This window comes from Leopardus geoffroyi, chromosome A2 (genome assembly GCF_018350155.1).
Source record: "Leopardus geoffroyi isolate Oge1 chromosome A2, O.geoffroyi_Oge1_pat1.0, whole genome shotgun sequence".
In the NCBI taxonomy this organism is placed as follows: Eukaryota; Metazoa; Chordata; class Mammalia; order Carnivora; family Felidae; genus Leopardus; species Leopardus geoffroyi.
Window position 1 is genome coordinate 3,621,679 of NC_059331.1, and position 10,861 is coordinate 3,632,539.

The window sequence follows — 10,861 nt, forward strand, 5'->3', positions numbered from 1 at the left end:
GCCTGATCCAGCAAAGGGCGCCCCTCCCGACCTCGGGATCCTATGAACTCGGCGCAGGGAGGTGCGATCCAGGTTCTGGGATCCCCACCCCCTCCCCCAGTCCCCCCTTTTCTCCAGGGGCCGTGAGAACCCCAGAGATCGTTGTTTGATGCCCCGTCGCGTCAGGAACCGAGTCCCAACCCTGAGAAGGTGATGGAGCCAAGCTCGACCCAGCAATGTGAACAGAGCCTTCGCCACATAGGTGAACAGATAAAGAGTGCCTTCTGCCGGTCTTGACCTGCATGGTACCACTTAATCCTCCCAAACGGTTCCTTTATCATCCCCATTTTACAGATGAGAAAACTGAGGCCCAGAGACGGTCGGTCAAGGGTAGTGCAGGGATCAACTTCCAGATCTCCGACTCCTGGATCAACCCCTCCCTAAAGCAGCAACCACTTGGATTTGTTTGCACCCCCCCCCCACCCCCCAATCATTTATCCTCTTGGTCTATAAACCAAAGTCTCACACTCAGGTGGTCCCAAGGGCCAGAAGGAAGTAAGTGCCTCCGCTAAAGCGTTGGCAGCGTGGCAGAGAGTGGCCCTATGGGACACCCACCCAGAGATTCCCACATCCACCAAGATTTTAGACTAAAGAAAGTGCTCTGCCTTTTACAAAAACCACTGGACCAAACAAAACCCAACTGGGGCTGTGTTCACCTCAGGAGCCACAAGTTTGCTACATCACGTGGGGTGGGGTGGGGTCTCTGAAGCCCTGGAAAGAACAAGAAAACCAACTGGTATCTGTGACTGTGGTTTGTCGACAGTGACCACACTAGCACCATGCAGTAGAGCTTTCTGAGACGCTGGGAATGCTCTGGAATTCTGTGGCATTCAATATGGTGGCCACCAGCGCCATATGGCTCTCGCACATCAGGAAACTGAATGTTCGCATCTAAGTAACCAAGTGCAGCTCGTCAGATTCTCAAGTGAGTCTGAGACACCACGAGGGTTAAAGCAACCAGCCACAGCAGTCACAGGTTTCACATCGGCCGCTGGCCTTTTTTTCCTACCCATTCGCGTTCCTACTCATCCACTCAGCCATTTTTCTGGAGCTGCAGATCCAGATCCCAGCCTTGTGGTACTCACCACCCAGTGGCAGAGACAGACAATAAACGAGAAATGAGTGAAATCCATAGTAGGTCGGGTGGTGGTGTTACTGAGAAAAGCAAAGGACTGAAGATGGGAGAATGGGGGTGTGATTTTTAATAAGGTGGGCAAGGGAGGCCTCCCAGATTGGCCTCTTAATGCAGAAGCGAGGGAGAAAAGGAGAGACCCCCTAGAGATCCGGGAAAACAGCACGTTCAAAGGCCCTGAGGCAGACCATGCTTGGTAAGTTGGACGCCCCGCCAGGAAGTTGATGAGGGGGTAATGGAGGAGAAGAGTCCTGGGATGGATAAAGCTCAGAGAGGTTAAGTGAGTTGTCTAAGGTCACACAGTTCAAGAGTCACTGGAGGTAATGTCTGGTAGCACAACTTTTGAAGGAAAGGAGAACGGCCATGCCCACCTTCTTCCCTAGCGCGGTGCTCAACCCCCACGTTCAGCTCTCCGCCAGGGGCAAGCCGGGGCGTTGGCCATTGTGCATGTGCGTATGTGGGTGGGGGAGGGGACCGCACCACCAGCAGCAGCTACACGACCAGAGGCTTAGTGCTCGCTTTTCGGCACCACTGCCTCCTCCTCCTGGAAGTCTTCCTGCCCACCTCCTCAGTCTCCCCCAGGCGAAGGCTCCCGGACAAAATAGAGGATGTCCACTTCAATTTGAGTTTCTGGTCAGCCAGGAATACATTTGAGGCGGGGAGGGGGGGGTATAAGTATATCCCGTGCACTGTTTGGGATATACTCAGCGTTCAAAAATGATTCCTTGCTGACCGGAAATTCAAACTGAGCTGGGCATCCTTTTTATTTTTCTGTTTTTGTTTTTGCTAAATCCGACAACTCTACCCCCAAACTCACTTCCCTCTCTCTGCCCCAGCCACGTCCTCCCTCTGTCACCTCCTCGCCTGGGTGGGCTCCTTGAGGGCAACACCTGTCCAGGATTATTCCCAGGGTGGGAGGTGAGAAACATACTGTTTTCTGAGCTATTTTATTACATTATTCAAAGGCCTGCTTTTAATTTCCCCCATTTTCTGGATGAGGAAGCTGAGGGTCAAAGAGGTGATGTTCCAGGTCGAAAAACCAGAAATCGGTAGTTGGAATTTGTCTGAGATCTCAATGTACCCTCCTCCTCCTCCTCCTCCTCCTCCTCCCGGCTTCCCCTCCCTCTTCTCTAGGCACACTTTCCAGTGGAAAAGCTCTGAAAACTCCCATTCTTTTGCGCCGAGCCTAGAGGAAGGAGAGACTGACCAGCGTTGTGCCACTAGGTGGCGCTGCTGGTCCCAGATTGGTCTCTGCTTGGCCCAGGTGTCCCCTCCATCCAGTCTGACCCTTCCCTCCTTCCATCCATCCATCCATCCATCCATTTATCAAGCATCTTTTATTATGTGTGAGCCAGGTCAGGCCTGGCTGTGAGGACCTAGTGATTCACTGCATATTCAGTCATTCAGCAAACAATTATTAAGCACCTGCTGTGTACCAGGCTCGTGCTCTGCAGCCCTGGGGATTCAGCCTCTACCACCTTCAAGGCACTTATAACCCAGTAGGGAGACACTTGCCAGGGACTAGAAGGGCTCCATTAAGATTTTCACAGCACTGGGGCGCTTGAGTGGCGCAGTGGGTTAAGCGTCTAACTTGATTTCCGCTCAGGTCTTGATCTCGCGATTCATGAGTTTGAGCCTCATCCGCATCAGGCTTTGCACTGACAGCGCAGATCCTGCTTGGGATTCTCTCTCTCCCTCTCTCTCTCTGCCCCTCCCTCCCCTGCTCACGCTTGCTTTGTCTCTCTCTCTCTCTCAAAATAAATAAACTTAAAAAAAAAAAAAAAGACTTTCACAGCCCTAAGGCACTTTGGAGTCCCTCCCTCCATGAAAAAAATATTGCAAATGACCTCTTACAACTGCACTGGTATTGCATTCATTCTTTTCTTCTGATCGTAAGATAAGTTGAAAAGAACCATTTCCACGGGCCCTTAAAAGTGTCATGGGTCCTGGGTCTCCTGGGTCTGACGAGTAAGTTGGCTCTGGTGCCCAAGGGTCAAAAATAGAGGCGATTGGGCCGCGTTGGAGCTACACAGGCACAGTGGAGCCCAGAGGAGGGCTGGACCCAGGCTGTGGGTGGTCCTGGGAAGCCTCCAGGAGGAAGTAACGTCTAGGCCGAGTCCTGAGAGAGAGGAATCAGCATCAGGCAGGTGAAGGCCCTGGAGAGGTATTCCAGGCACAGGGAACAGAGAGTGTGAAGGTGCAGAGTGAGAGGCTGGAGGGTAGAATGTGGTGGGGGCAGGGTGTCAGGGAAGAGAGACCAAGTCCGACAGTTCGGTCAGGGCCAGGCTGATAGGAGCCCTGAGGACATTAGGGAGCCACAGAAGGTTCTGAAGCATGGTCAGCAAGGGCGGGTGGGAGGGAGCATTGGAAAATGTCTTGGGCCGCCTTATGGATAAAGGAAATCAGGAAGGGGAAAACGAGCTCACCTGCTTGAGGGAAGTCTTACAGAAAAGGCGGAAGTCATAGAAAGGAGGAAAGGGCAATACAGGAGGACATTCCAGGCACCGTGATGAATTACTCATTCAGGAAGTGTGTAGTAAACACCTCTTGTGTGCTTTGCTGAACAGTGGTGAAACAGAAAATGGCCGTCCGGATGAGGTGTACTCCAGGCAACAGGAATACCTGTGCAAAGGTCCTGGGGCAGCACTGGACTGCTGTGTTGGAAGAAGGGCGAAGAGGCCCGCCCAAGTGGCCAGAGCAGAGCAATCCAGGGCGGGGAGAGAGGGAGGGGACGAGGCAGGTAGGCTAGGGGAGGACCTGGGCTTACACCCCGGTGGGGTGGGGAGAGGCGGAGGTGGGAGCCCTGGAGGGCTGTGGGCGGAGAAGAGGGGCACCTGACTCAGGTGGGGGCATAGCTGGGGTCTTGAACAAGCAGGAAGCTTTTGGGAAACCACGGCGCCTTCTGGGAGAGGGGGCTGGGAACCAGGAGTAGGGGTTGCTTGGAGCTCTGCTGAGGAAGGGGCTTCATCAAGCAGAAGCTTTCGGCCTTTATCGTTGAAACGGGGGATTGAGAGGAGGGAGGCCCTGTTTAGGTCTCTGGGGAGGGGGGTGGAGTCTTCAAGAGGCAGAGAAAGGCAGGGGTGAGGGCAGGGTAGGCGGGAGCTGATGGCCCATGACCAGGCCTGCAGGGAGGGTGGGGGTAGGTGGGAGAGACCACGGCAGGGAGTGGACAGGCCATGGTTCAGAAGGTGAGGTTGACTCGCGCCTGTGGCGAGGGACCCAGGGGGGCGGAGGCCACCTAGGCCCTCCCCGGGGCTGGGACCAGCGGAGGAATGAGTTTGGGAGGGCGTTGGTGAGTTTAGTTTTGCCTCTTTGAGAGCCCGTGGGTTGCAGATTTATCGAGTAAAATTACAGGATACCCAGTTAAATGTGAATTCCAGATACACAATGAATAGTTTTTAGCATAAGTATGACCCCAATATCGTAAGGGACATACTCATGCTAAGAAATGTTCGTTTCGCTGCGCGTCCTGTATTTTTCCTGGGAGCCACACCCCAGCCGCAGCAGACCTGCCTACGTCTTCCCTAGCGACTCAGCTCCAGCCAGTGGCTGGACAGTCTGACCAACTGTGGCCCGATGGCCAGAAGGCAAGGTTTTGTCTCCTTGTGCCGGCTCGCCGCGGGAAACCGGGGGTCTTTTAACATGCAGGCCCTGGCCTGTCCCCGCCCCCCCCCCCCCCCCCCGCCCTCATGGCGCCAGCTGCCCGCTGTCCCCTGCACGGAGGTACGGGCTTGGGGGGAGGGGAGCAGCTCTGAGACCCACTGTCCCCTGGGCCGGCCCCTCCCGGGCCGGTCAGGTCCCACTGGGCACCGCCAGCCCCAGAATGCCAGGCCAGGGGTCCCGGCAGAGGGAAGGGCTCTGTGTGGCCTCTTTCCACCCAGCTCCGGTGGCCCGTCCAGCTCAGAGCCAGACATCTGAGGCCCCCTGGCCTTTCTGTGAAGTCCTGCAGGCAGAGCGGGCTGACTTCCTCGTCAGAATGTGCCGGAAGGACAGAGGCCTAGGGGCGGTTGACCAGGAACTAGATCCCTCAGGGCCACAGCCACCCCCCGCTGCCCCTACACTGAGTGGCCTTGTCTGGGGTGGCCAGGCCCAGCAGCTCAGGGCCTGGACCGCCAGGCGTCAGCTGCCAGGATGTGCCAGTCACGTTGGTGGGGAAAGAACACCCCGTTCTTGGCTCTCCCGGCTGCCCCTTTGTTCACAGGCAGAGGTGGGGGGCTGTTGTCCTGGCAACCGGCCCCTTCCCCCTCGAACAGTCCCTTGAGGTGAGCAGTGGAGGCACCTGGGATCTGGGGGTTCCGGCCAGAGAGGGTCTCCTGTCACCCAGGATGGCAAAAGAACACCCCCCCCCCCAGCCCCCCTGCCCGCTCAGGGCTCACATGTCCTGGACACGGGGGAGGCCAGGTCACCCCCTTGGGATCGGAATGCCGGAGGTGGCAGCAGCAGGGGGGAGGACATTCCCAGCGGGGCAGGCTCCGTGGTGGCAGCTGCTGGGCCCCGCCTGTCCTATGTCCCCTGAGTTGGCGGCTGCAGCTGGTGCAGTGGCTTGGGTTCCTGGGGGGCTGGGGGGTGTTACTTTGGGGGTGGGGGCGAAGGAACGTGAGAAGCACCTCCCCCCGGGGCAGGAAGTGGGGTGGTCCCAGCTGTGTTCTCCCGTTGGCCCACCTGTCCCAGTGGGTACCACAGGCCACCGCACAGGAAGTGTTCCCAACGCCCGCCTGTGTGGTCTCCTGAATCTGGGGCCCAGAGGGGAGGCAGGCAGCCGACGGCGGCGGGGAGGGGGCAGGAGCCCGGCCGCCATTGTGCGTCAGAATCTTCCAGAAGCCCCCAGCTGCGGTGACAAAAGTATCTGGGGGGCGAGTGCTTACTTTGGCCGACGCGTTTATAGACGTAGGCTGTTTAATCCTGCATCTTTGGGAAGGAGGGATGAATGATGAACTCGAGTTTTACAGGTGGGGATACTGCGGCTCAGAGACGGAAGTGACTCAGCCAAGGTCACACAGCATATAAATAGCAGAGCTGGGAATCTCATTAGCATTGACTCTGTCAGATACACTAACTCCACATAGACTTCGACCCTATAACGCGGACAGGGGTTTTGCCACCTGGGGCAATGCTGCCTTCAAAACTCTCAGGGATTCTGCCTCCACTTGGGGTGTCTGGAGACATTTGCAGTCGTTCCTACTCGGGGTGCTCCCGGCGTGGAGGGGGTGGGGCCAGGGATGCTGCCCAGCCCCCACAGTCCCCAGGGAAGCCCCCACAGAGAGTGATCCAGCCCCACATGTCAAGTTGTGCCACGGTGAGTGATAACAATTCACATTTAAAAGCCGTCATGGCGATCATCAGTAGTCACATTATTTTAAGTGTAATAATTCCTTACAGATTGTACAGATGAGAAAGCCCACGTCCGGAGAGCCTGTGGTTCAGACTCCCAGCCCTGCTCGGGCACCGCCATTTCCGGCTGCTTCCATGATGCCCTGTAAGCTTTACAGGAAAGGGCGCTGGTGCCCAGGGGAGAGGTAAATGAGGACTCACACCCGCAGCCCCCAGGACGGGCTCAGACCACCCTGGGTCCCCATCTCGGCTTGGCCACCCACTGATGCTGAGGGCCGCTGGCCAGCCGGTCACCTGCCTCAGCTCTGCACCTCTGAGATGCGTCCCTTCCTCCTTAGCCGACGCGCTGCTGAGCGGTGGTTAGGGGATCTCATCCTGGTTTTGTGAGCCTCTGCTGCCTGGTCTGTGAAATGGGGGCAGTGATGACCCTTGATGGCTGTTGTCCTGATTCACAGATGATGGGGAGGATTAAGCGGGGCAGTCCACAGCTCGGCTTGGTGCCTGGGGCACAGTGAGAACCATGTAAAGCTTGGGTATTATAGGGGCGCCTGGGGGGCTCAGTTGGTTGGGCGTCCAACTTCGGCTCAGGTTGTGATCTCACAGTTCATGGGTTCGAGCCCCGCGTCGGGCTCTGGGCTGATAGCTCGGAGCCTGGAGCCTGTTTCCGATTCTGTGTCTCCCTCTCTCTCTGCCCCTCCCCCGTTCATGCTCTGTCTCTCTCTGTCCCAAAAATAAATAAACGTTGAAAAAAAAAAAAAATACACCCAAAGGGATGCCTGGCTGGCTCAGGCTGTAGAGCGTGTGACTCTCCCTCTCCAGGTCATGAGTTCAGGTCCCGTGTCAGGTGTAGAGTTTAAAGTAAAAAAAAAAAAAAAAAAAAAAAAAGCAAACAAAAAACATCCACAAATGTTTTCTTTTTTTAAGTTTATTTATTTATTTTGAGAGAGTGGGAGAGAGAATCCCAAGCAGGCTGGAGCCCGACTTGGGATTCAGACTCACAAACCGTGAGATCATGACCTGAGCTGAAATAGAGTCAGGCACTTAGCCAACTGAGCCACCCAAGCGCCCCTCCATAGTGTTTTGACACTTCTTTATTTAAAAAAAAAAAAATTTTTTATGTTTATTTTTGAGAGAGAGAGAGACATGAGCAGTGAGGGGTCAGAGAGAGAGGGAGACACAGAATCGGAAGCAGGCTCCAGGCTCGGAGCGGTCAGCACAGAGCCCGACGCGGGGCTCGAACTCACCAGCCGTGAGATCATGACCTGAGCCGAAATCGGATGCTTAACCGACTGAGCCCCCCAGGCACCCCGATACTCCTTTACAAAGGTGGAGCCTAATTCTCTTCCCTGTGAGTGTGGGCTGGACCGAGTGAGCTGTTTCTTTTTTTTATTTTTATTTTTTTTAATTTTTTTTCAACGTTTTTTTATTTATTTTTGGGACAGAGAGAGACAGAGCATGAACGGGGGAGGGGCAGAGAGAGGGGGAGACACAGAATTGGAAACAGGCTCCAGGCTCTGAGCCATCAGCCCAGAGCCCGACGCGGGGCTCCAAATCCCGGACCGCGAGATCGTGACCCGGCTGAAGTTGGACGCTCAACCGACTGCGCCACCCAGGCGCCCCCCGAGTGAGTTGTTTCTTACAAACAAAATATGGCAGAAGCGATTGTGTCCAACACTCTGAGACTCGGTCACAAAAGTCACCGTGGCCTCCCTGCCAGGGAGCCCAGGTGGCCAGGAACTAAAGCCTCCAGCCAAGAGCCATGGGGGCGGGGCTTCTCCAGTCATCACAATTCCGTTTTGAGAGGCTCGCTCTCTGCCTGCCGTGTGGACAATGGACGAAACGGCAGAGGTGAACGTACGCCCACTTGGGAAGCAGCCACTGCAGTCGTCCACGTAAGCACCGATGGTGGTCTGGATTCGGGTCAGGTTAACAGAGTTGCTGAGGAAGTAAAACAAACAGAATTTGGGGGGATAAGCGACTCAGGTAACTTCATCGACGTGGGAGCTGAGGACTGAACCGGTGGTGCAGGGTGGGGAGAAGGTGACGTGACAGGTTTGGCTGTGGCCACATTGAGTCCATGCCCCCCCAAATGTCCAAAGGCCTCCATAAATATAGCTACTTGTATGATAAGAGTAGACTAGGGGCGCCCGGGCGGCTCAGTCGGTGGAGCGGCCGACCTCGGCTCAGGTCAGGATCTCACGGGTTTGTGAATTTGAACCCTGCATCAGGCTCTGTGCTGACACAGCGCGGAGCCTGCCTCTGATTCTCTGTTCCCACCCCCCCTGCACCTCCCCTGCTTGTGCTCTCTCTCTCTCAAAAACTAAACATTACAAAAATAATCAGAGTAGCAGACGCGGAGAAATCCTAGGGTACACCAATGGCTGGAATAAGCAAATTTCAACTTGTTATTTATTTATTGTTATTTGTTGTTTATTCAATAAAGTTTTATTCCTTGCGTTTGCACCAGTCAAGCGCGAATCAAGTGTCCTGGGGCAGCTCCCCTCCAAACACTCCTCTGCAAGCAGCTGGCAAAAGGGGAGAGAGAGAACAAGGTTCCTATGGCAAGTTTGTAGTGTGGATCTGGCCCTGAAGTGACTTCCGTCGCTTAACCAGATCAGTCACAGGGCCATTGGCCATGATCATCTTACCTCCCATTGGCCAGGCCAATCACGTGGCCACACCTAACTGCAAGGGATACTGGGAAATGTAGTCCAGCCATGTGCCCAGGAGGAAGTAGGAAACCCTGATGGAAAATGAGCCAGTCCTTGCCAGGGTCTTATTATTGTCCCCGTCATTTCTGTTATTATTTGCACTTATCGTCTGCAGAAATGACGCTTGACGGTCACCCATGTTTCAGGACCCGAGGAGGGTGAGAGGTGCTGCCTGGTATGTCTGGAAGGCTTCCTGAAAGAGGAGGTATGGATGATGTGGCTTTGAAGAAGACAGAAGCCAAAGATCTGAGCAGCGGGAGAAGAATAAGAATCTGGCGTGACATCAGGGAAGTCGTTCCTTCGTTCCTGGCCGCGCAGAGCCTGGTGGGCCAGGGTGAGTGCCGAGGGGACCCAATGGACCGAAGTGCCTGATTTGTGTTCAGAGTCTCCTGGTTGCTTGAGGAAGCAGATTGCCAGATAAGATACAGGACACCCAGTTAAACCGGAATATCAGATAAACAACGCATGATTTTTTTTAAGCCTAAGTATATCCCGAGTAAGGCAATGGGACGTACTTATGCTAAAATATTACTGTCCTTCTGGAATTCAAATTTAACGAGGCATCCTGGAGTTTTATTTGCAGGGAGGACAGAATGTAGGGGAGGTCAGGTGCCGGTGACTGATGGTCATGGATGTGACATGGGCCCGATGTGCAGGCCATATGCCCGGAGGACTTTGACGTCTGCCCTGAGAGGGGTAGCCCTGGGAGGCTGTGAGTGTAGGAGGGACAGGCCCTGACTTGGGTAAGGGGCCCTCAGACCCAACCCCGGGACTTGGCAGCCACCTGCCCCCATGGATTTCCCCAGCCTAGGGCCTTTCCCCTTCAGCAGGGCTGACATTTGGGGCCAGATCATTCTTTTTCTTTTTTTTTTTTTTTTTTAAGTTTTTATTTAAATTTCACTTAGTTAACATACAGTGTGATATGAGTTTCAGGTGCACAGGATAGTGATTCCACACTCGTGTACATCACCCAGTGCTCATCACAACAAATACACTCCTCCCCGTCACCTATCTCACCCATCCCCCCCCCCCCCCTCCGGTAATCAGCAGTTTGTTGTCTGTAGTTAAGAGTCTGTTGGGGCCAGATTTTCTTTTTTAAAAATTTTTTTTTCAACGTTTATTTATTTTTGGGACAGAGAGAGACAGAGCATGAACGGGGGAGGGGCAGAGAGAGAGGGAGACACAGAATCGGAAACAGGCCCCAGGCTCTGAGCCATCAGCCCAGAGCCCGACGCGGGGCTCGAGCTCACGGACCGCGAGATCGTGACCTGGCTGAAGTCGGACGCTCAACCGACTGCGCCACCCAGGCGCCCCGGGGCCAGATTTTCTTGATTGTGGGGGCAACCCTGTTCACTAGGGATGTTGAGTCACATTCCTGACCCCCCGCCCACTCAACGCCCGGGAGCACTCGTAGTCATGACAACCACAAATGCCCCCAGACCTCACCCAGTGTCCCCTGGGGGCAGAGCCACGATGGGTGAGACTCACTGGGTTAGGGGATTCCATTGACCTCCAGGAGACTCTGCATCCCATAATCATCTGACCTACTGAGGTCCTGGGATACTGCACACATTTATATACACGCATCAAGGGGCACCTGGGTGGCTCAAGGGACACCTGGGTGGCTCAGTCGGTTAAAGTGTCCAAC

General features: G+C 54.9%; 1 long non-coding RNA gene across 1 annotated transcript; it reads left to right on the forward strand.

Moving 5' to 3' along the window:
- Positions 1–8,221: 8,221 nt before the first annotated feature.
- On the forward strand, positions 8,222–9,769 carry LOC123605156. Its single transcript, XR_006715603.1, has 2 exons — positions 8,222–8,394; positions 9,360–9,769. It is a non-coding gene; the product is annotated as an uncharacterized LOC123605156 (long non-coding RNA).
- The last annotated feature ends 1,092 nt before the right edge of the window (positions 9,770–10,861 follow it).